We start from the raw sequence: 4,816 nt of genomic DNA, 5'->3' as shown, positions 1-4,816 counted from the left end.
TGTAAGATCCATCTATCCTGTTGCATGTGCCAGAGTTCATTACTTTTTACTGCTGAATAATATTTTAATACGTTACAGTTTTTCTATTTACCTGTTCAAAGACATATGCATCTTTCATAGTTCTTGATTCTTATGAATTGGGTAGATAATTAGGGAAAGATCTTCTAGGCATAGATGTCTGCTTAGGTTTATGGAAGACTGACACACAGTTTTCAAAGCAGCTGTATGATGTCACATTTCCAGTCACAATGCATGTGAGAGCCCACTGCTCTGGACATAGGACCGTTCCTCTCAGAGCCAGAGAGCGTGGTTCCAGTAAATCTGGGTGAAAAACTGGGAATGATCCATCATGCCTCTCAAAGGCAAAATGTTTGCTTTTCGTCCTTGTGACTTTGGGTGTTCAAAGGGACATATTTTTACTGGCAGCGGGGGAGGGTCACAGCAATAATTCCATAAACTGGAAGTTGAGATTCTCATGTGGCCATTTCTATCTGTTCACATCACTGAATAACCATGCAAAGAAGAACTATAATTTCAGCAGGGGGCATTGATCTTTATTCTCTCATGGAAATTATGCTCTTTGAAACACAAACAAACCTAAAGTACAGTTGCAGTCAGGTTCACTACAGAGCACACTCTAAGACTTCAGCACAAAGATCTTTCTTAAAGAGTGCCCTTAGGATCCATATCTGAGAAAGAAAGAGGAAGGAAGCAGTTTTGAGCTCAGGGAAAAGTTTATCTGTGGCTCAGGGCCAAAGATAGTCTCAGCGGATCCTGCAGGCAGCTCTGGAGCTCAAATGGCCCTTCCGGGGCGTCCTGAATTCAGCAGAGTTGGCCAAGCTTTATGCTGCAGCGCTGAGCAGTCACTGGATGTGGGCCAAACTGGGAAGAGGCATGGCCTTGAGTGAGGCAGCTCTCTGCAGCTGTAGGCTGTCTGCCTACTGCAGTACAGGGACAATGAGGCTTTTACCTATCGCATAAAAGTTTATTCCTTGGTCATGCAAGATGTACTGTGGGTGGAGCAGCTCTCTAGGACTACTCCCTTCCAGTGAATGCAGTGTGCCCTCATCTTGTGTTTGTTTCCACCATCTCAGTATTAGCTGAGTATTATTCCCCTTTTCAGCCAGGCCGCTCACTCTCATCCTCATTTGTGCCTGGAGTCCCTGAGTTCAGGCTCTCAGCTTCAATTTTCCTAAGAATAAACTTCCATCTCTTGTTACACTAGGAATGACAAACCCACCTAACTGAATGAGAGAGACAGGAAGATGCGGGTTTTTCTGTTCTTTATTAAAAACTTTAGACAAGCACCAATTTTTTTATTACTTTGGCCTTCAAATTTACAGGTGCTTCAAAATTGAGAGCCTTACTAAAATTCTGTGGGGGCAATTAAGGAAGGCTAGTATTAAGGGGAGAGGTGGCTTGCTGTAATTTTAGTTTACAAAATATATGTGAGTTTGTCTATTTCTGTGCATTTTCTTTTTTTGTTTTTTCTGAGACAGAGTCTTGCTCTGTCGCCCAGGTTGGAGTGCAGTGGCGTGATCTCAGCATGGCCATATTCATTTCTTTAACTGATATTTGACTATTTAGTATGTGTAACATCCTACCAGGGCCAGGGAAGTAATGGTAAACAAGGTAGATGTAGTTTCTTCCATCATGCAGTGTCACAGAAGATCTAGATGTACACATGTACGCAGTACACGTCAGAATATTAATAATTTTTAAGTGCTATGAAGAAAAGGATTATTCATTCCCTGTGTTCTGTGTTAGTATCTGCAAATAGATGAACGGTTGAATTGAACTCATGTCAGCCATTTTTGTTGTCATTTATCTGGTACCAGACATAGTGCTAGTATCACAGGTTAATGTTTGAAAATGGATAAATTCTGCTAGTGATACATCTTTTTATATGATATAAAGAAGCTAAGTATATCGGGGTATTAATAAACATGAAAGGGATTGCATTATGAGGAAACATGTTTCTAAAATTATGAAATGGGCTTCATGTACAAAATGCTGATATAAAACAGTTCAAAATTGCTCACCTTGGTGGGATATGATGGCTTATATCTGTAATCCCTGAATTTGGGGAGGCTGATGCAGGAGGATTGCTACATAGTGAGACTCCATTTCTACAAATTTTAAAAATTAGCTGGGTGTGATGGGAGTAGTCCCAGCTACTCAGGAGGCTGAGGTGGGAGGATCACTTGAGCCCAGGAAGTTGAGGCTTCAGTGAGCTATGATTGTGTCACTGTACTCTAGCCTGGGTTGACAGAGCAAGATGCCCCCCCAATAAAAAGAAAGAAAGAAAGAAAAAAATAAAAAACAACTCACTAAGTTGTCACTAGAAAATAAAGTTACTAAGAGTTAAAATTCTGATTAACATTGGGAAGCCAAGGCGGGTGGAGCACTTGAGGTCAGGAGTTCAAGACCAGCCTGGCCAACATGGTGAAACCCTGTCTCTATTAAGAATACAGAAAAAAAAAAAAATTAGCTGGGCATGGTGGCACATGCCTGTAATCCCAGCTACTTGGGCAGCTGAGGCAGGAAAATCGCTTGAACTCAGGAGGCGGAGGTTGTAGTGAGCCGAAACTGCATCACTGCACTCCAGCCTGGGTGAGAGAGTGAGATTCTGTCTCAAAAAAAAAAAAAATATATATATATATATAAATTATATATATAAATATATATATATACTAACATATGGTAATTAGAACTAGAAATAATTCCTTATTTGAAGAAAGTAAGACATGTTTTTGGTAAGTGAAGCTATAAGTCATAAAAGATGTGTTCTTGTCAAGGAAAAGAGTAATTATGTCTAGTTTGGAAGTTGTTTAAAGCTGATTTCAGAATGAATAAAGGAAGGAAGGAAAGATATAGATAAAATCGATGCATAAGAAAGCTGGAGAAGATGAATCTTGTGAAAGGAATTTTATAAGTAATCAAGTTGGCTACAATTAGAAGGGAATTATTTATAAGTTTTTCTAATAATTGAGCATTATCATCAAAAGTACATCAGTGAAAAACTGGAATTTGGTCCCTGTGTTAAAATTTTCATCAGCATATTGAGCTGCTCTAAATAAAAAGTTGTGAGAGGTTTCATTTACATTTTGGGAAACTGGCCTAGGTAAACAAAAATTCTATGTTTACCAAGATAATTTCTTCTGATTCATGTTATTTGGTTTTCAGTCACTTAAGAAGACAGTTTTCTTTTAACAGAGCTGAAATTTTTCTGTGACTGTATAGCCTTCTGTATTTGTCTTTGAAATATTTTGTAATTTTTGTTAAAAAAATGACTAGTATTATTCACAGTGACCTGTGTCTTCATTTTTATCAAGTGTTTTAAACTTTGATATTTTTGACAAACTTCCCAAAATTAAATTTTTAGTTATAAGTCTTTCGACTTTGAATTGACTTTGTTGCATTCCAGAAGGGCCCCTGAAATATCTGAAAGGGATATATTAAACTAATTAGGATTATTTGATATATTAAACTGTATGGAAAGCATTTTCAAATAGTAAGTGATGCTAGACCTTCTTTGAGCTATATTTGTATGGATGTGTTATTCATATGTATTTCAGAAATAGTATAAAATTTATATAAATCTGATCATCCTGGTGTAATGCTGTCCATCATAATTCCAGTTATTATCTTAAGATGTTGTATACAACAGAAGTAATGGAATTTCCATGTCAATTGCATCATGATTGTAATGAACTCTCATCAGATCTTTATGGACATTTCAAGTCTTGTCATGCACAAATGGTTACTTATTTACTATGGCCTGAAGTGTTTCATCTTCAGGGAATTTTGTGGAAAGAATTCTGACAAGTACAGAATTCCGGTAACTTCGAAAATATGCCATGGCACTAGGTAAGAATTCCAGGAACTTTTATGAACAAACTAAGTGTTTCATAAGATTGCTAGTCGAATATGAGGCAGAACAGAAGTTGATTGAAACCAGGGAAATACTTTAACAGATTTTCATGCTGGGTCAGCCAGTGCTGAAATTATAAAGATATGCAATTTGAATGAACTTCTTAAGACAAATCGAATTGCCTGTAGTAGCCTGTTTAATGGACAGTGCTATGTACCTGAGTTGGAGGAACAAGACTGATATTTGAAGGGAAGTAAAATCAATGTAAATTCAATGTGTATGGACTCATGGAGGGCCTGGACAGCCACCTGGTCTTTCCCAGGTCTTTAAAGTTTCCATTGCTGAAGGTTCTGCCCTCCATAACCCATCATGGAGCAGACAAAATAATACAAATTTTTAAAAGTATTGGCATGGTGACTCTTCTAAAATTGCTAAAATTGTTTATAACCAGTGTTTGGTTGTCAAGCCCATAATCCTAGGGAGACAATCAAAACTTCAGGTGGCACACTCCTGCTATCTGATGAACCACTTGAACATTTACAGAGAAATTTTGATTGCTAGTTTTAATGAAATATGAATATGTTCTTCCAGTAGTCTGTGTTCCAGTTTTGTAGAAGTTTCCGTATGCAGAAGGGCGAATACTAGAGCAGTAAGTGAAAGGTCATTTAAAAATGTGTTTCCTGGCCAGGTGCAGTGGCTCATGCCTATAATCTCAGCAATTTAGGAGACCCAGGCAAGCGGATCACAAGGTCAGGAGATCGAGACCATCTTGGCTAACACAGTGAAACCCTGTCTCTACTAAAAATACAGAAAATCAGCCAGGCATGGTGGCACACACCTGTAATCCAGCTACTTGGGAGCCTGAGAGAGGAGAATCGCTTGAACCCAGGAGGCAGAGGTTGCAGTGAGCCGAGATCATGCCACTGCACTCCAGCCTGGGTG

This window comes from Mandrillus leucophaeus, unplaced genomic scaffold, assembly GCF_000951045.1.
Source record: "Mandrillus leucophaeus isolate KB7577 unplaced genomic scaffold, Mleu.le_1.0 Scaffold643, whole genome shotgun sequence".
NCBI classification, from domain to species: Eukaryota; Metazoa; Chordata; class Mammalia; order Primates; family Cercopithecidae; genus Mandrillus; species Mandrillus leucophaeus.
This window is presented reverse-complemented; position numbering follows the sequence as displayed.